The following is a 23008-nucleotide window of genomic DNA, read 5'->3' as shown; positions in this document are numbered from 1 at the left end:
TTGGGGTGAGACTTTAAAGCGAGACTTTAAACCAATATAACTTCCGTATTTTACATCCGATTTTCTTGAAATTTCCAGTGTTTCAATTTTTCGAATCTTCTTATTTATTCAAATTCATTTTTCGTTTGGGTGGACGTGCCTCTCAAGTTCCTTTCTCCCCAACCGATTTAAAAACTAGTCGAGGATAAAAAAACAACCTTGGCACGGCGACTGGAAGACCGCCCTTACCATCGAGGCTTATAATTGGCCGAATATTGTATTTGTTGTTAATTTTATTTCAGATATTCCAAGGACAAGTCCATCCAAAATAGGTTTATTATGAATAACAGAAAAAAACAATCCAACGAGCATACACTGACAATTTCATCAAAATCACATGTAAAGTAAGGGAAAGTAAGAAAGTTATGACATTTTGAAGTTTCGTTTGATTTCACAAAACAGTTTTATTTACATCTTGGTCGGTACGCAACTGAGGGGAATGGTGACATCACTCACTCACTATTTCTTTGGTATTCTATTTTATGAAATATTAAAATATTCGCCCTCTTGTCATGTGAAATCCAGCTGTTTTCCTCTTTTTTGTATCTGGAATTAACATTGTTAAATATTATGTCGTTCAATCATGATTTACATTTATTGTCAATTAATTAAATATTGAAATATTGTACAATTCAAACAATAAAAAAAGGTGCGTGATGGACAACATCGACTCTCTCAATTGCATATCACTGAGTTATACATATAACTGTTTTGAGTAAAAAGAAATTAAAATGTCGTTTTTTATGTGATTTTTGATAAAATTTTCAGCGTAATGCCCAGTCGTTCAATTTTTCTTTATTAATTCAAATCAACCTTTTTTTTTTCTGAGGCGGACTCGACCCTTTTTCTCCCGATCAGCGATAATCTTTCTTTAACAAATTAATGGATTTTCGTTCACAGTCAATTTTTTATGCCAGGTACCGAGATGCTAATTTCTGGTTTGAACATTTATTTTACATTTATTTTTCACATTGCTATGATCTTGGTTAGAAAAAAGTGATCGTTTTAAATAAAAATGTGATAAAAAAGAATGATGTTCAACATGTTCAACAATCTTTACACACCTCGCAATGTTGCTGGTTGCTGTTAAATAGTATCAAATCTCACAGTATTGGGTGTAAATGGTAAAAAAAAGTGGTACATGTATATACTCATGAGCACTATATTGCATGAACGTAAATATATGTGTATTTTTTTTACATTGCTGTAGTTATTGTTGTTATTTTAGGGGTACGCCTACAATGGCACGTGATATGATGTTTTAAATACATGTGTATGTTTATGGCAAGACAAAAAATAGATTACGTTATCACTATAACCTTATATTGTACTTTCATAAAGTTTGTATATAGGATAAGATCAGACTGTTGAACTGTTGTAAATGTTACCATTCATGCATTTTGTGTTTTTTTATAATTATATTTGATTAATATGCCTAAAGTAGGTCCATATGAGCTCATGTACAATGTGATGTATGCGTTTATATAATTATGTATGTTTACCGCAAGAAAGGGACATTTATTTATGTAATCTATGAAACATTGCATTGTAATTTCACAAAATTTGTACATGTATACAGTTTCTCATAACGTTTTCTAAGATTCTGGTTACTCAGTTATTATCATATTGATCATCGGCAAATTACATAATAATTGAAGGTCATGCATTTGATAAATAATATCAGATTGTTTCACTATTGTAAATTTACTATTCCTAGGCCCAGTTTCGAGGTTTAGTTTAGTTGAATACTCGAGTTCTAACCAAGAAACAAAACCCCTTACTGTTGATGCAACATGCTGCATAGAAATGCCTTAAATAAATCGCATACATTCGTAATTCCGAAGCTTCGTTATTCCGAAGGTTCGGATATTCCGAAGGTTCGTATTTCCGAAGGTTCGTATTTCCGAAGGTTCGTAATTCCGAAGGTTCGCTAGTCCGAAAAGGAAATGAGGTTCGTAATTCCGAAGGTTCGTTAGTCCGAAAACGAAGTGAGGTTCGTAATTCCGATGGTTCGTTAATCCGAAAAAGAAATAAGGTTCGTAATTCCGAAGGTTCGTTAGTCCGAAAACTAAATGCTTAGCTAACCTTATTTCGTTTTCGGACTAACGAACCTTCGGAACAACGAACCTTATTTCGTTTTCGGATTAACGAACCTTCGGAACAACGAACCTTATTTCGTTTTCGGATTACCGAACCTTCGGAACATCGAACCTTATTTCGTTTTCGGATTATCGAACCTTCGGAATAACGAACCTTCGGAGTAACGCCACAAATGTTCGGATTAACGAACCCTTTTACGTTTTCGGATTAACACACATCGAGGTCTCGGCAATTTACGTGTTTCGGAATTACGAACCTTCGCAATAAAGAACCTTCGGAATTACGAAGTGTAACCCAATAAATATATGTAATTATGGTCAAATCTATACATACTGTATTTTCCATCAGTTATTCATGTATTCTCTTTCAGGGTAAAGAAAAAGACTAGAAAGAAATGAATAAACAATTCAAATGAAATAATGAGTTAATGTTATTATCATGCTGGGAATATACCTGTTTTGTTGAAAAAGTGAGACTTGATGAACCATTATAACTTTCCTATTTTTCATCCGACTTTGACAAAATTTCCAGCGTTGCACTTTTTCGAATCAACCTATGTTATCCAAATTAAGTATTCGCTGGGGTGGACGTGCCTTTTAACTTGTTTCTGACCAACCGATTTACAAATAGTCGAAGATAGAGAACCAACATGGACAGGGCGATTGTAACACATCCCTTCCCACATCGTGGTCTGTATTTGACCGATTGTCATTGCGATAACTGGTTTTTCCGATTGTTAATTTGTACTGATCAAATACTGTATAATCTTTCTTTAAAGAAATGAATAGATTTTCGGTCACATTTTTTTTATGCCTGACACGATAAGCTAACTTCTTGGCTGAACAGGCACTTTTCATTGTACTCTTGCATTGTTATGATCTTGGTTAGAAATAAGCAATCAGTTTTTAAACATATACCGCATACGAGGTTGAATGTGGTTTGAAAGGTGTATAACGTTTGTAAATAGAGTAGCTAAATGATGTGTACAAAACGCAATTTAAGCAGAGAAATTAGAACTACCTAATATGTTTTCAGTAGATTAACAAATTATAACTTTGTATTGCCGAACACATTGGTTTGATGCCTTGTTTTTGTAGCATTGTATGTGTAGAGATTGATTGGTTGACCTTAAGTTAAATAGAACACAATCCGATGACTTTATTTTATCTCATAATATCATTTGATATTTCATATCGTTCATTCCCACTTCCCGTGATTTTATTATAAGGCTTTGTTTGTACATCTTGACATAATAATCAATGCAACATACACTGCAAAAACTCTGGTGCTGATTTAACATGTTTAACACCAGCCCGGAATCTATACATGTCCACACCAGTGAAGTGTTAAACAACACCAGTATAGTTTTGATCTAACACCAGATAGGTGTTTATACAACACCGTTTAGTATTAAAACAGCATCGGTTTGATTTTAAAGTGGTGTTGTTTCAATACTTCTCTGGTGCGGATATATATATAGATTCCGGGCTGGTGTAAAATCAGCACCGGAGTTTTTGCAGTGTAATGACAAAACAATGAAGAGCAATCGTACAAACTGGTTATGAATGGAGGATGCTGCTACAGAGCAGAGCATGGAGAGTGCGGCACTCTCTTTTTGAAATATCCTTGTAAATGTTATAAATTATGAAAATAAACACACACAATCCGATAAAAGGAAAAACCTTATTGCCTACGAATTGCAAGGAATTAACAAGAAATAGCACAAGAGAGATCAATATAACAATTTCTTGTCAATAAGGACAGTATTTAAAATGAATGTAAGTGTGCGTGACAAACGTAACATATCTTAAACGGGCGTGCTGGAAAAGATAGGTAATCAGTCATAAATCGCTAAAGTTGAAGTTAAAAAAAAAACGGATGACGTTCAACAATCCTTGCAACCTCACAATATTGCTGGTTGTTTTCTTAGTATCAAACGCAGAGTATTGGATGTAATTGGTAAAAAGCTGATATCTTGTATTTTTTATTGCTTTTTGTGAATAATTTTACATTACCGAAGTCATTTGTTATTTTGTTTTGAGTACGCCTACATGGGCAAGTGAAATGTCGTAGTATGTACATTTGTATGTTGACGGCAAGAAAAAAAAATCACTATAACCTGATAACCTTACATTTTAGTTTCATAAAGTTTGTATATAAGATAAGATCAGGCTAGTGCACTGTTGTAAATGTTACCATTCATGCATTGTTTGGGGTATTGCTTTAATGATTACGTTTGATTGGTATGCTTAGAGTAGGTCCACATGTACACGTGGTATGATGTGGTGTATGCAATCATATATGTTTACAGTAAGAAAAGGGACTGAGAAATCCCTATAACCTAACATCATGTACATTGTAATTTTCTAAAATTTGTATATAGTTTTTTCATAAATTTGTGTAAGATTCTGGCTGCTCCAAGTATTATGATATATTGACCATCCGCATGTTACATAAAGTTTTATTGAAGGTCATCCCGAAGTTCAGTTTAGTTGAATACACAGGTTCTAGCCAACAGAAAGAAAAACAACTTATGTTGATGTAACGTGCTTCTTAGAAACCCAATATATAGAAATTCGGATTCTTAATATGTTTTTAAAGAAAAGCCCCAGCACAGTTTACATGGTCTCATCTACTGTATATGCACATTATTTCTTCAGAGTTTAAAGGGCAAAGAAAAAGACGGGGATGAATATTATACGTCATCATTAAATGATACACGATTAGAGTGTGTGTGGTGTGGGTTACATGCTTGTTACCAGTGCTTATCGATGCTAACCACAATCGTGGTAGTTGTTAATAGATTTGTTATTGAATGAAAATGTTGCCTGGAGTAGGATTCTAACCTACGACCCACTAATTGTAGAGGAAGAATCAAAGCCACTGCTATTCTGCATTATCATCCATGTTTATATGACTTGTTATGTAGATTGTACTGACTGTTATTACATGGATGTGCGTTCCAGCTCAAAATTATAAACCTCGTGGACGCATTTTGTTGTAAATACTTTGAATACATCGCCCTATATCACTGAGAGTGCCTTAGACCTTTTTTGCCACAACTTTTAAGTTTACTCTTTCTGCTCTCCATTGGAATTGTTAATTTGCGCTGTCTATCATGAATAATTTGATTTCTGATGTGTAATATATATTCTTTGTATCTTCTTCTTTTTCGGAATGTAGAATACAAATTGAGAAAACAATATATGTCGAAAATGTATTTTTTGTTGAGTTGGTATACATGTATATATTTAATGTAATGAGTTTTAGGCTCGGATAAACATTGCTTGAAAAACAAACACCTTCATTTTGAGGAAATGCCGTAGGAAATATGTTTTTTTTTATGTGTGATGAAGATCTTGATTAATGACAGAAGCTATTTTCCCCCTTCAGATGACACAAAAATATATACAAGTATTTTAAAATGCTTGAACGAACACTATTATTTTTGTTTGTTTTCTAGGATACTTACAAAATATGGCCTGCGCCGAATGAAAAGAAAAAGTTCATATCGAAAGTAGCATTCTCAATCTTGGATTCTCAATGAACATATATATTCATTCATGATAGTGTGGGATTGATGGGTCAATTTATCATCATTAGTGTAATGTCCTTTTTTTTGCATTTTGCTTGGCTGAAGATTATTGACATGAAATTATACCCCCAGTATCTAACTGGGTTTACATGTACACGACTTCGAATTCAGACAGTGAATTTGGTTTTGACAATTGAGTATCACAATCTTTAATAAGAGTATTTTTTTTGTTAAATATGACTCTGAAAAGGGGTATATGTGAGTGAATGAAATTTATTTTCACTAGAAAATGACAGCTGAATTTAAAAATCTTCTTCATAATTGAATGGCCGGTACGTTAATTTGATTTGTCTTACTATTTATAATATTACATTGTGTATGTTTGAGTGTGTGCTGTGTTTAAAAAGCAGCCAACCTGATTATGAGAGCATCCCTGGTATTTTTATATGACATCGGATGAACAAATCTGGGTAAAAATAAGAAAAAATAATATAAAGTAAATTTTGAAAATTTAAAACTACTCCTCCCTCCAGCACCAAAGGTTTACGACTGTAAAAGCTTTATTGGATAGTTGAAATGAACTTGCATGTTTGTAAAATTGATCGCAATTCGGCCTTTGGCTGCAATGATCTTTTAAATAAACAATTTTGTTACCTATCTACTATAGTTATAGTTACTTTTAGAAAAGGGGTTTCTGGTTTCCTTCATTCCGCTACTACCCATTATCATGCTTAAAGGGGAAGTTCACCCTGACAAAAAGTTTATTGTAAAAATAGCAGAAAAAATAATTAAAACAAATTGCCGAAGGTTTGAGAAAAAATCATCAAATAATGAACAAGTTATTTGAATTTCAATTATTTCATTTGTGACGTCATATGCGAGCAGCATTCCTACATAGCGAATGGTAAAAAATCAATGAAATGTCATTTTCTCAGAAAATTGAAAATGGTTTTTACTGTACCTTTTGTATATCAATAGACAAATCATTTCACACCCGATCATGAATGGAAAAAACAAAATTAAGTCATCAGGAACCAAACAATATTTGAAATTCATGCATTTTATATTACATAACACATGGGGCAGCTGCTCGTTTATGACGTCACAAATCCAAAACTTTGAACTCTAATAACTTTCTTACTATTTAATGGATTTTCCTTAAACCTTCACCAATATTTTTTACAATTTTTTCTGCTATTTTTACAACAAAGTTTTCTTCAGGGTGAACTTCCCCTTTAACCCTAAATAGACTGGGCTATTTCGACGTCTAAGAAGACTGGGGGGGGGGGGTTATGATCTCGGCCGTCGATCGCGCGATCGTGACGAAAATTGGCACACTCATTACCCATGGCATTATCTACAAAGCTATAATATCAAATTATGCGAAAAATCTCATTGCTCATTAATTATGCTAATTTATGCATAAAATCATAAGTTTGCTCTAATTAATAAAATAATGCCCCTAAAAGGCAATTATTTTCTTATTCTATTGTTTTCTAAATTTCTTATGTATTTCTTTGTTTTTCGACTTTTTGTTTTTTATTGTTTTTTTCAATGGAAATCGACAGGGACTTTATTTTGACCGTAAAAAGGATAAAATTAATTGATTTTAAGCAGTAAAAGTAGAAATAATGATACATTTATGAATTTTGGCTAAAAACACCATTTGCATTGGATTTGTACACAAATTCACGTTTTTGAGTAATTTTGGGTCTGCATGCACTTACAAAATGCTTTGTAATTTCAAAACCGCGTACCCGGGGGTCACAATTTTGGTCTCAAAAGTTGCGCAAGACTTGAAAGTAAAAAGTCAAAAGTCAGCGAGTATGGCACGCTCATAGGGAAACAATTAAATATATGTTTCACTTGAAAAAAATATGTTTCTCTTCCACTAAACCATTTCACTCAAAGAAATTTATATTTCACTTATCAAAAAAATATGTTTCACTTTAAGAAAAAAATATATATTTCACTTTTCAAAAAAATATATTTCACTTTTCAAAAAAAATATATTTCACTTTTCAAAAAAATATATTTCACTTTTCAAAAAAATATATTTCACTTTTCAAAAAAATATATTTCACTTTTCAAAAAAATATATTTCACTTTTCAAAAAATAATATATTTCACTTTTCAAAAAAATATATTTCACTTTTCAAAAAATATATATTTCACTTTTCAAAAAAATATATTTCACTTTTCAAAAAAAATATATTTCACTTTTCAAAAAAATGTATTTCACTTTTCCAAAAAAATATATTTCACTTTTGAAAAAAATATATTTCACTTTTCAACAATTTTTTTTTTAATTTTGAGAGAAAACAAATCCTTTCACTTTTGTTGGATAACACATGCGGCTGCCGTATTCGACCGTACGTAGAATTCATCTATCTACCTACATGATATATCTATCTATCTATCTATCACTCTGCCTAATATATATCTATCTGTTTAAATATGTCTATCTATCCATCTATCTGTCTGTCTGTTTATCTATCTATCTCTCAAACTATTTATTTTTCTATCTATCTGTCTAATAATTATCTGATTAAATATGTCTGTCTATCTATCTACGAATCTATCTATCTGTCTGTCTGTCTCTTTATCTATATATCTATCTAATATTTTTTAATATGTCTGTATATCTGTTTATTTATCAATCAATCAATCTATCTATCTATCTTATGATTTATCTGTCTTTTTATCTATCTGCCTATTTATCGTTATCTATCTATCTTATGTCTATCTGTTCAAAATATGTATGTCTATCTGTATGTCTACCTTTCATCTTTCAATCTAATATCTATTGATCTGTTCTAATAATCATGTCTGTTTATTTGACTGTTTATCTATTTAATATATATCTATTAAATATGTTTAATATGTTATTCTATCTGTCTATCTATCAATAAATATATCGATCTATTTTCTCTCTATCTATACATCTATCCATCTATTTATCTATCTGTGTATGTACCTATGTATCTATCTGTCTCTGAATCAGGGGCGGAAATCTCTCCCAAAATCTAATACCTATTTATCTGTTATATATATATATATCTATCTATTAATATATATCTATCTTCTATTAATCTATCCACCTATCATTTATCCCTCCATCCATCCATCTATTTATCTATCTTTCTTATATGTATCTGTTTAAATATGTATGTCTATCTGTCTGTCTATTTATCTTTCATACTTATATCCACTCATTTGTTTAAATAATTATGTCTGTTTATCTATTTATCTACGACAGGCCACCTAATTCGTCCACACGACGAATTAAAATCTAGTTTCACTTGTTACATTTTAAATCTGAGAGAAAACAAATCCTTTCACTTTTGTTGGATAACACATACGATGGCTGCCGTATTAGACCGTACGTAAAGTTCATTCCTCACATAAAATCCATTCCTCTCGCGCGCTACGTAAAACATTTCACTCTTGTTGCAAAATTCATTTCACTCAATTGCAAAAAATACGTTCCTCTTTTTTCTCGGCCTGTAGGCGGCGCGCTTCATTGTTGGCGGGAAATAGAGATGGTTGCAAAATTTTCGCTGTGCTGAGGGGAGAAATCATGAAAGCGGTTGCAACTCACAAAATGACAAGGATATGGGGATATCAGCGAACGCAATTACGTCACTTTCCCACGTGCACGAGAATGCACCACGAGGTGGGCCCATGAACACAAAACGTAAAGTTTGATTTTATCGCTGATTATGCACAATAGCCAGTGCAATCAGCCGTTGCATTCTGCCCTACGATCAATCACTAACCTTAGCACGGTCTGGCTATACGTTTTGTAGGCATGGGGCATGAATACTTTATACATACACTATCTACAGAGCTGAATGGTCAAGGTAAGTGTTGAAATTTCCCTTTTCTCCATTCCGTCTGTCTTTTACTTCATTGACATGCGATGATCGTAATGATTGATTAAATGAAGCTTACAAAGAGCTACAATTCACTGGTCAACTCGCTTGTACCTGCACTGCAAAACCAAATTCTCTCCAGTTTGTCCGAGACATGAATGGGGGTTTTCCAATGCTACTCTCAGAACGGGCAGTACTTCACCGTCTTTTGAACAGACATGAAAAGTGAGTATACGAGACTGAAGTTAAGTGATGACGTCATCGCTCAACCCTAAAAATTTGGTGTTAGCCGAGAATGTCCACCGAAAGCGATGACGTCTCCACCCATTCAGTCATGTATGCTTTACCGCCTATGTCTGGTTTGAAGAAGCACTGCCCGTGACAAAATGGTGAGAATTTGGCTTTGCAACGGAAGTACAAGCGAGTTGACCAGTGAAATGTAGCCTTTTGTAAGCTTCATTTCATCAATCATCGCGATTATCGTATGTCAATGAAGTAAAAGACAGACGGAATGGAGAAAAGGGAAATTTCAACACCTTGTCCATTTAGCTCCGGAGATAGTGTAGTGCCATACGTGGAGCTATTCATGCTTCATATCATGCCTACAAAACGTTAGTGATTGATCGTAGGGCAGAATGCAACAGCTGATTGCTAGTCTGCAGGCACAGACCCTGATTGGAACTTTGATCAATAAGTGTGCCTCCACGCAAAGACTAGCACATAGCGAAAGAGCCTTCAGTACACAAGGCATGAGTAGGCTGCACATTCAGACCCTTAACTCGAGTGAAGTGTTTGCCCAGCAGACTAGCTGATTGCACTGGCTATTGTGCATAATCAGCAATAAAATCAAACTTTATGTTTTGTGTTCATGGGCCCACCTCGTGGTGTATTCTCGGGCACGCGTGGGAAAGTGTCGTAATTGGGTTCGCTGGTATCCCAATATCCTTGTCATTTTGTGTGTTGCAACCGGATTCATGATTTCTCCCCTCAGCACAGCGAAAATTTTGCAACCATCTCTGTTACCTCGTCCTGCCAACAACAATGATGTGCGCCGCCTACAGGCCGAAAAAAAGAGGAACGTATTTTTTTGCAATTGAGTGAAATGAATTTTGCAACAAGAGTGAAATGTTTTACGTAGCGAGAGGAATGGATTTTTACGTGAGGAATGAATTTTACGTACAGTCTAATACGGCAGCCGCCGTCGTATGTGTTATCCAACAAAAGTGAAAGGATTTGTTTTCTCTCAGATTTAAAATGTAACAAGTGAAAAGGAAACTAGATTTTAATTCGTCGTGCGAACGAATTAGGTGGTCGGTCGTAGATAAACAGACATAATTATTTATACAAATGAGTGGATATAAGTATGAAAGATAAATAGACAGACAGACAGATAGACATACATATTTAAACAGATACGTATAAGAAAGATAGATAAATAGATAGATAGATCGATGGATGGAGAGATAAATGATAGGTGGATTGATCAATAGAAGATAGATATATATTAATAAAAGGGATTAATATATAGATAGATATAAACAGACAAATAGGTATTAGATAGATAGACAGATAGACATTAGATAGATATTGATTGATGATAAAAAATACGATGAGGAGGATGATGCTGATGATTGATGGCAAATATGATGATGATGATAACGGTGATTATGATATTATATTTGATATACACATAGATTCAGAGACAGATAGATACATAGATACATACGCAGATAGATAAACAGATGGATAGATATATAGATAGAGAGAAAATAGATTGATATATTTATTGATAGATAGACAGATAGCATAACATATTTAACAGATTTAATAGATAGATATTAAATAGATAAACAGACAAATAAACAGACATGATTATTTGCACAGATCAATAGATATTAGATTGAAAGATAAAATGTAGACATACAGATAGACATACATATTTTGAACAGATAGACTTAAGATAGATAGATAGATAGATATATAAATAGATAGATAGATAGATAGATAGATAGATAGATAGATAGATAGATAGATAGATAGATAAAGATAAATAGGCAGATAGATAGAAATTAAGACAGATATACAGACATTTAAACAGCCGGATAAATCATTAGATAGATAGATAGATTGAATGATAAATAAACAGATATAGACATATTAAAATAAATAAATAGATATTAGATAGATAAAGAGACAGACAGATAGATAGATAGACAGACATATTTAAACAGATAATTGTTAGATAGATAGAAAAATAAATAGTTCGAGAGATAGATAGATAAATAGACAGACAGATAGATGGATAGATAGATAGATTTAAACAGATAGATATATATTAGGCAGAGAGATAGATAGATATATCATGTAGGTAGATAGATAGATAGATGAATTTTACGTACGGTCTAATACGGCAGCCGCATGTGATATCCAACAAAAGTGAAAGGATTTGTTTTCTTTCAAAATTAAAATGTAACAAGTGAAATTATTATTTTCAAAAGTGAAACATATATTTTTTTGAAAAGTGAAATTAATTTTTTTTTTTTAAGTGAAATATATTTTTTTGAAAAGTGAAATATATTTTTTTGAAAAGTGAAATATATTTTTTTTGAAAAGGGAAATATATTTTTTTGAAAAGTGAAATATATTTTTTTTATAAAAGTGAAATATATTTTTTTGAAAAGTGAAATATAAATTTCTTTGAGTGAAATGGTTTAGTAGAAGAGAAACATATTTTTTTCAAGTGAAATATATATATAATTGTTTCCCTATGGGCGTGCCATAAGCGAGTGACGCGGTCAAAAACTTTCGCACGCCGGATTTATCGCGAAAAATGTCGAGGGGGGGGGGGCTGAATCAGCCCCCACAGCCTTTTTAGGGTTAAGAAGGTATTATTGCTGGTGTCCAAAAGTTAGAAATTACTTCTCTTGTCTGTCGCTCTCCTGTATGGAAGAAAGACAAACTGGGATGATATTTTCATATACATGGACCGTACGTTTAATCACCATGTTTTATACTGGAAAATTCTTAATAACAGTATAGGGTGATATTGCATGCAACCGCCATGAGGGTATTACGCGTGTGTTTACGTCTTCATACAAAACTATTGTCCAATCTTCCGCTGTAACAGGGAGAAAGAGAGAGAGAAACATTATGACCACTTGAATGCTGAAACCGTTGCACCATATATACAACGCCAACACGCACGCACACATCTCCACAAACACAAGACCATGTCGTACACGATACCTAGCCATCAAATCAGAAATAATATTAAACATTACTTTAAAAACAGTCACATTGTTATCTCTCTCTTTCTCCCTCTCTCTCTCCTTTACAACCCATTTTCTAATTATGTCTGCCTCTTTCTTTCTGTATTCTATTTCTTCATGCAGTTGGGTTGTTGGACGATCTATTTACATTGAAACACATGAATTATACAATCCAACCCACGATATTTATTAGATAACTAAAAGGGGGTTTCCTTCATCGTTTGTACATTATTACCCACTATATACCAGAAGTGCTCTTAAAAGGTTTCAACAGCACATGCCAAGCGATTTAGAAATGACTTCTCTTTGCATTTGCTGTCCTGTATGGGAGAAGGAAAGACGCATCAGTATATCGTCCCCATCCTTCATGGTATATGCTACCTTGTGCAATTGCGTCATCAAGCTAAACTGTATTATAGAAACAATCACCGAATTTTAACTTGAACTTGTTAGAATATAATTTAGTAATTATTTCCAAAAGACATTATATCCCATTCAGAAAGATCATACCTTCGCAACGTACACACATAAATAACCGCCAAAACACATGCATCATAACGTACACACAAGTCAATTGATGTTATCAAATCAAGAGAGATTATTGTACACGTTCGTTAGACATGACTACACATTGTGCAGTCACATGATTGTCATATCTCTCTTTCTCTCTCTCTCTCTCTTTCTGCCCTTCCATCTGTTTTTCTTTCTTTCCATTCATCCACACCAAACGAAATAATAAATAGTATAGTATATGAAAATTTGAAAACACCCACTCTCTGTTTTGCAAAGTCTAGTTTCCTAAAATCTTTACAGTACATGTGCCCCAAATATACTATCTAGCACACACAATACCATGTCCCGGTTGATTAGGCACATTTTTCAATGTCATATTATGGTGAACCTTTAAAAACTAACCCATTTTTTTTTTATTTCTTTCGGGCGTTAAAAAGGTTTGCAATCGGGTTTAGCAATTGGCAGTGCATAAACAAAGTTTACCGAAAGGCGGGACTCTAAAAGTGTCCTAACTGTTAGGATACGTTTAAGAGGAAGGATACCAATTGACGTCGTATACATCTTAACTCTTAAATGTGCTTGAATGTGGGAGATAAGGTACAGATGAGTCAGCATGGATGGTGACGAAATACAGCAGGAAATTGAGATCTATTTCATCTTTGATATTGGACAAACCTGTTATTAAGTGGTAAGCATTCATATATTCATATCCATACATCTTTTGATACAGATATCCACACACACCAACTACTTAGCGGGGCAAACCGTTTCGTTTTAGGAAGGTTATTTAAGTTTGCAATCTAATCAAATGCACTGAATTGCAATGGTACTTGTGCACTTGTTTATTTTCCTCTGCTTTTTGTTTTGTATCATTATTATTTTTTTTTGTTCATTGTTCTAATTAATTTATCTCATTTCTTTCCCTTTTCCCCCCTTTACAAACCATCCGTTTTCCTTTTGTAGTACAGTTTAAATTGGGTTGGGCTTAGTCTTTCAAAATGACAGGAGGCAAATTTAAGGTTAGACGACTTGTTATTTAGAAGTATATTTCTATTTAGAAATATTCCTAGAGTCTGGGAACATTCCAGGAATCACATATTTTTGGCATATTGGCGCTAACGAGTTGAATATTTGTTGTATTCCATGAAATAAAGCCATTTGATATAATTATTATCATTCCTCTCCGAAGGAAATAAATTAAATTGAGCAAGTCATGTTACTTACCCCCCAAAAAACATCAAACTCTTAAAATGGCTGCCAAATGACGATAATGATAATAATAATAACAACAACAATAATAAAAATAATAACAATTATGTATATATATATATATATATATATATATATATATATATATATATATACATATATACATATATATATATACATACATGTAATATATATGTAATATATATATATATATACATGTATAAGAGGACTAGGGGTGAGATAAGGACTTACATGGGTGAAGAAGGGTGATGATATAAATGTCAGCTTATTTTGTACGCCATCGTCATTTTAATCTTATATTGTCATCCGTTATATCATGGATGTTTTGTTATGCTAAATATGGATAAAAAGGATCAATAAAACATGAATTACAAAAAAAGGTCAACAGAACAATAACCCCCCCCCCCCCCTCCTTCTCCCCGACTGATAGAGTAAGCTTGACTGGGGTTGGCAATATTAAGCCTTCCAAGTTTTTTTTTTTTCATATGGTTTTTTTAGAGTAGAGTCCTCTGGAATTTGCAAAGTTAAGTATGTTATTATAGATCAATGATCAATCAAATTTGAGATCAAAATCGGTTTCTTGAGCAAATTGCAGGAACTGCATTTGTAAGTGTATCATTTTAGCAGTGTGTGTCCATGGGCATAATGGGAGTCGGTAGTATAATATATTGGTACCTTTTTTGCACGCAATGGGGCGAAATAGGGTAAGACTTGGTTAAAAGGACATTCTTCTCCGTGTTCTTTTACACATTTCAAATCATGTACCTCCAAACTCCATCTCCATATCTCCCCCATCCCTCTCTCTTTATCTCTCTCTCTCTCTCTGTAACTCCCTGGCTGGTAATCAAAATTTAAATGCCTAGTGACCGATATTTGATGGGTAAGTTTTTTTTTTTTGAATTGTCCTTAAGAAATTGACTAATTATGATGAATTATGAAAGAATAGAGTGAAAATCTGAAAGGTAAGTGAATGTTTAATTTATCAGATTGATAGCTGAGATAAATATGTGGCAATATTGACGCAGCAATACATAAGAAATAATATTAAATAGTAAAGCAAAAAAAAATGATTAGGGAGTCAAAAAAATTGAAGTGAGGGCTCTGTTTATATAACGAAGTTCCAAACTCGAGTTGATAATTGAAAATAGATGTAATCAATATTTGAAATTATGTAACAGAAGGCAAAGTAATCCAACTCGAGAGCACAGGTCAGCACTCACAGTCCGCACAGTTGTGTTATTGGGGAAACGGTGAAGACACCAAGAGGAAAGAAGTTTATTTTTTCCCAATAAACAGCACAGCCATGGAGCTGGCACATTGGTGCAGGCATCGAATATGTGCTTACGAAAAAAAAAGGAAACAAACACACAAGACCTATAAGTATCTAGCAAAAGTCTTACCGTTAACACAGATATCCCCATGTACCCACAACCACACCAACACACCCACGCACACACCTGCGCTGCAACATTGGGAAAAGAATAGAGAGGAATGAATAAAGTATACACAGAAGAAAAGAAAGAAAAAAAAACAATGAAACGAGGAAGAGAGACCTTGGGAAGGGCAGAGAGGTTAAACAGACATGAGAAGAATGGTACTGGAAGAGAGTTACAACAAAGGAGCTTTGCATGTACATGTACAAAAATAACCTTTTGTATACGCGGCAATGGTACCCGAAACGAGTAATTGTGGTACATTCCTTGACGCTCTCGTCGAGAGCATTCAATTGGTGACTCTGGCATTGAAGTGAAAAGAATGTTGAACAGCGGTGATGAAAACCTTTGGCTTGTTGAAAAAAATGCCAGAGGTAGTAAAGGCAGAGGTAGGGCCTATACCCCATATCAAAAAAGAATGCTATCCGTTTGCCACCGGATAGTCATCCGATGGTTATCGGATAGCATTTAGACAATTATTTGGTAGCTATCAGCAATCATCACCTATCGGATGTCTTCTTGATAGTTTCTTGTCCAGTTATCAACAAGACATCGGCTAGCCAATGGCCACAATAAATAATAGAAACACGTCAGCAAACTCATTTTTTTAAACAGCGTCTCACTCAAACATCAGGAAAGCATCAGCTAGAGGATGTCTTCCTGATGGCTAAGCAGTTGGTACCAGGATGACATCAGAAAATTTAGTTTCTAAAAATCAGTTATCACGAAGCCTTCATGTATTTTTTTCAGTTACAGAATTGGCGGGAATTTCAGTTTTACAAATGGAAATGGACATGCGTCCTACACACGTATGTTCACGGCCTCAACTCAGTGGAGCGCGCCATTGAAAGGCCTTTTCGCCTAGCAATATTGTTAGCGACGTTTGTTAGCATCACTTTGCTCACTCTCCAAAATGTCTGCGACATTAAAATTCTAAAAACAATGGATTTGTTGAATTTTAGTGAGGCTATGAATGTTTATCATTTACATTGACTATCAGTGTACCAACATATACCGAATTTACAAGCAAGTGTGGGTAAGACTTTGAATTATCAGTCATTTCGATGCAATCCCAAAATTGATGAAAATATAACAGAAATTCGATATAGCATTGCAAAATCCTTATTTTCATATCCCCTTAATTTTTAATTATTTGCAAAAGCATCTTAGTACGTTTCCTATAATTTTTCACAACTGATAACGGTGGTGGCTTATTGATTCTAGTTTTTTTTAAGAAATGGCAGGCATTTGAAATCAGGTAAATTGTTGTTATATTTTTAAAAGAAAATCGTTAGATTCGAACAACTTACTAATAGTTCTCCAAAAGAAGGGTTATATTCTATTATCTGTGTGTAAATGATACATGACGACAAATTTTACGAGTATATCATTGCATGTTGGATAACCTTTTCCACGATGAGTTTCGTAATTGAGAGAAAAATCAAGTTCATTCCTAGCACGCGAGCCTGTTTTTGATCAGATCAAAACATATATTAAAATTTTCTGTTCCCGCTTCGCGCTCGCAGTAATTATTATGTAGTTGCGGTGGATACACATATGTCTTAGGATCACAAACATTGCCCAGAATATTTAGATTTTAGGACAAAATACTTTGCACTCGCACTAATCAAATAAGGCTTATGAGATTATTATATATTTATGTTGATTTATAAGAATAAAGCTTAGACTATTATAATAAAAGACTACCCCTTCAAAGATACAAACAAAAATCAACTTCGAGTGGCCGATCGGGAAAATGTGGCTTACAAAATTCTGCTCCCCCCCCCCCATATTGGCAAAGGCTGGATCCGCCCCTGTCTACTGATAGCTCTTAAGGGGGGGGGGGGATGAGTTACCCTTGAATATTATTGTTGAATATTCAGCTCAATATATTGCTTTGACCCCCATCCCTTCACACACGTTTTGTATATCCCCGTCTACTAACAGCTCTGGGGGGGACTGTTGCACCCACAAATGTAATAACGCCCACAAATGTAATAACACTTTACCCACAAATGTAATAACGCCCACAAATGTAATAACACTTTACCCACAAATGTAATAATTTCACCCACAAATGTAATAATGCACTTTACCCACAAATGTAATAATTTTTGATCGCCCACAAATGTAATAATGACTTTACCCACAAATGTAATAAATTTGAAGGGATTCTTAAGCGAATCCGTTCTAAACTAAAATCCTATAGTAATGCGTTCATAAAGCACAAAAGTGCAGTCTTTTTTCCAGACCCGGTTAATAAAACATCATAGTACAAGTCCAAAGTCTTTTTCCAGACCCGGTTGTTTCAAAATTATAATATACGTCCAAAGTCTTTTTTCCAGACCCGGTTAATTCAAAAATGATAATGCAAGTCCCAAGTCTTTTTTCCAGACCCAGTTGTTTCAAAAATTATTATATGAGTCCAAAGTCTTTTTTCAGACCTGGCCAGTTGTTTAAAAAATTGTAATATAAATCCAAAGTCTTTTTTCCAGACCCGGTTAATTCAAATATGATAATGCAAGTCCCAAGTCTTTTTTCCAGACCCGGTTGTTTCAAAAATTATTATATGAGTCCAAAGTCTTTTTTCAGACCTGGCCAGTTGTTTAAAAAATTGTAATATAAATCCAAAGTCTTTTTTCTAGACCCGATTAATTCAAAAATGATGATGCAAGTCCCAAGTCTTTTTTTTTTAGACCCGGTTGTTTCAAAAATTATAATATAAGTCCAAAGTCTTTTTCCAGACCCGGTTGTTTCAAAAATTATATTATTTGTCCAAAGTCTTTTTTCCAGACCCGGTTGTTTCAAAAATAATAATATAAGTCCAAAGTCTTTTTTCCAGACCCGGTTGTTTCAAAAATTATAATATAAGTCCAAAGTCTTTTTTTCAGACCCGGTTGTTTAAAAAATTATAGTATAAGTCCAAAGTCTTTTTCCAGACCCGGTTGTTTCAAAAACTATAATATATGTCCAAAGTCTTTTTCCAGACCCATTTGTTTAAAAAATCACAATATAAGTCCAAAGTCTTTTTTCCAGACCCGGTTGTTTCAATAATTTTAATATAAGTCCAAAGTCTTTTTCCAGACCCGGTTGTTTCAAAAACTATAATATATGTCCAAAGTCTTTTTCCAGACCCATTTGTTTAAAAAATCACAATATAAGTCCAAAGTCTTTTTTCCAGACCCGGATGTTTAAAAAATTATAATATAAGTCCAAGTCTTTTTCCAGACCCGGTTGTTTCAAAAATTTTAATATAAGTCCATACTAAGATACGATAATGATATTCCAGTGGAATAAAAATGAGAATCGAGCTTAGTCTTTTTTCCAGACCCAGTTAATCAAAACTAATGGAATTAATGTCTTTGTTGTTGTTTTAACTTATACGGCGTATATTGTGAATATATGCGCTAAGGGTAAATTGGGAATCAAGCGTACTCTTTCCTCCAGACCTGGCTATTAAAAAAATGAATAAAAAAACTCCAAATCTAAGACCAATTTTCCAAAGTTTCACCCAGTAAAAAATATGTCTCTATCCCACACCCATTTTTTAAAAATAATACTACGACCAGGGGCGGAAATCTCTCCCAAAAGGTAGGGGGACAAGGGTCTGGAAAATTTGACAAGCAAAAAAAAGGTTATCACCCGAAAGTAAAATCATCTCGTCCTAAAATACATGTTTTATTTCGATTTTGAATGATGAATTTCTTACCATCATAAAAGACAAGAAATAGTAGGGGGGACATTTGATAGTGTGTCCCCCTACTATTTTGAATAGGGGGATACGTCCCCCTGTCCCCCCTGGGATCCTTTCTCCAGACTTGGTTATTATTTAAAAAAAAAAAGTTTTTACAAATATTCTAAAACGAATACCCAATAATCTAATTACTGTGGAATAACATGAAGACCGACTGTCGAAGATCGACTTTCCTCCAGACACAATTATTTCAAGAATAAAAAAATCAATAAAACCCAACAACGAATCTGAGAACCAACAATCCTCCAAATTAAGACCATGCATATAGAAAAGCACATGTTAAGAGCGTTGTCTTTATTCGAGACCCAGTAATTTAAAAATGATTTTAACAATCTTAAAAACAAAAGACTTTGTCATATTCTTATTCTTGTGGAATAACACGAGTATTATGCTTAGTCTTTCGTCTAGACCCGGTAATTTAAAAGATAAACAAATATTGAAAAAAATCACAGCTAAGACCAATCTTCAAAATTAAACCCACTTAAAGTGCTTGGGTTTAGAGTGTTGTCTTTAACCCTCACACAGTTCTCTTAAAAATACAAATTAAGCGAAACATTAATCTTAAAACTTAGACCCCAGCATCTTCCAAACTATAAAACCCTTGTGATAACGCATACTTAATTTGACCAGACCAGTTTATCAAAAAAAAAGAACAAAAATTGTTTTACCCTCTTCCAGCCTAACATCCTGTAATAAATGATGTAATTAAACATTCACTTTTTCTTCCAGGCAAAGGAATTTATAATAAAAAAAAACAACATCAAAACTTAGAGCCCGGGGAGCATTTCATGAAAAGAGTTGTCTGACGTTTTATCCGACACTTACCATGGTAGCACTGCTTCTTAGCCAATCAACATCAAGGACAGTTGTCAGATCTGACAACTTGTCGGACATTAATGTTGATGAAATACTCCCCCAATCATCTTATTCATGTTGAACAGGCACAAGAATATGTCTTAGTTATGAGGATTTCATTTATCTTATTTTTGAAAATGACAAGGTCTGGAATAAAGAAAACTGTCTAAGCTTTTATTTATTGAAGGTTCTTAGTTTGAAGGATAGTTGGGTCTTAGATTCTGTTATTCTTTTTTAATGATTTTGGTTATTTTGAAATAATTGGGTCTGGAGGAAAGACTACGCTATATTTCCATGTTATTCAACATATATAGGATCATGGGTCTTTGTTTGCTTTTTTATTATTATTAATTTATTATTATTATTCATCATTTCTTATTTGAAAGATCTGGGTCTGGAGGAAAGACTACGCTATATTTCCATGTTATTCAACATATATAGGATCATGGGTCTTTGTTTGCTTTTTTATTATTATTAATTTATTATTATTATTATTCATTTGTTATTTGAAAGATCTGGATGAAAGACTACGCTATATTTCCATGTTATTTAACATTAATAAGAGAGTTGGGGTCTTTGTTACTTTTCCACCAGTTTTAATTGACTGGGTCTGGAGAAAAGACTAAGCTCGATTATCATTTTAATTCCACTCGAATATCATTATCGTATCTTAGTTTGGACTTATATAATAATTTTTTTAACAACCGGGTCTGGAAAAAAGACTTTGGACTTATATTATAATTTTTTAAACAACTGGGTCTGGAAAAAAGACTTTGGACGTACACTATAATATTTTAAACAACCGGGTCTGGAAGAAAGTCTTTGGACTTATAATATAATTTTTGAAACAACCGGGTCTGAAAAAAAGACTTTGGACTTGCATTATCATTTTTGAATCAACCGGGTCTGGAATAAAGACTTTGGACGTATATTATAATTTTTGAAACAACCGGGTCTGGAAAAAAGGCTTTGGACGTATATTATAATTTTTTAATTAACCGGGTATGGAAAAAAGACTTTGGACTTGCATTATCATTTTTGAAACAACCGGGTCTGAAAAAAAGACTTTGGACTTGCATTATCATATTTGAATTAACCGGGTCTGGAAAAAAGACTTTGGATGTATATTATAATTTTGAAACAACCGGGTCTGGAAAAAAGACTTTGGACTTATATTACAATTTTTGAAACAAATGGGTCTGAAAAAAAGACTTTGGACTTGCATTATCATTTTTGAATTAACCGGGTCTGGAAAAAAGACTTTGGACGTATATTATAATTTTGAAACAACCGGGTCTGGAAAAAGACTTTGGACTTGTACTATAATGTTTTATTAACCGGGTCTGGAAAAAAGACTTTGCACTTTTGTGCTATATGAACGCATTACTATAGGATTTTAGTTTAGAACGGATTCGCCAAAAATCCCTTCAAATTTATTACATTTGTGGGTAAAGTCATTATTACATTTGTGGGCGATCAAAAATTATTACATTTGTGGGTAAAGTGCATTATTACATTTGTGGGTGAAATTATTACATTTGTGGGTAAAGTGTTATTACATTTGTGGGCGTTATTACATTTGTGGGTAAAGTGTTATTACATTTGTGGGCGTTATTACATTTGTGGGCGATTATTACATTTGTGGGTGTAACAGGGACCAATTTTTTTAACTCAACATAATTATTGCTCTCACACCCCCCCCCCCGATCAGATGAATTACGCCACTTGGCGTGCGTGATTTCAATTGCAATATAGCCCCAAGATCCACTGACTATTTATTTAGCATACACATTAAAAAAACTGGAGAGTTGTCAAACTCAACACAAATATACAATAAAATAACAACAAAATAACATACTATAGAAAGAAAGTATTAAAAAATTTGAAAACTTAGTACAATAAAGATAATAAAATGTTTAAATTTTTTACCCCCGTCTCCCACACTCGATCTATTACGTATTAGATAATGATATGAAATTATGCTGATCTGCCTTTATTTGCGCACGATATTCTTAACTAAAGTCATGATATGACCATTGATATAATGGATTATAAATTTTCATAGTTTGATCACACCATATCCACTTTAAATCCCTTGAAATTCCAGCAACAATACATGTTGTCATGGTACGACACACATTTTCTTTATTGAAAAGTATCACGACACCAACGTTGAAACTGTGCAAAGGCCTTTAATGGCGAACTCCGCTGGGTTGATACCAACGAACGTAGAGGGCAGCAACACACAAGCGTCAAGGCCCTATATTTTATATAGGGCCTTGACAAGCGTGTGTTGCTGCCCTCTACGTTCGTTGGTTGATACATAGCCTATGGGTGATGAACATACGTGTACAGCTGAAGATTTATAGTGGTGCAATTCTTTACAATTTTTGGACCTAAACTAC

Source organism: Lytechinus pictus, chromosome 4, assembly GCF_037042905.1.
Source record: "Lytechinus pictus isolate F3 Inbred chromosome 4, Lp3.0, whole genome shotgun sequence".
NCBI lineage: Eukaryota > Metazoa > Echinodermata > Echinoidea > Temnopleuroida > Toxopneustidae > Lytechinus > Lytechinus pictus.
This window is presented reverse-complemented; position numbering follows the sequence as displayed.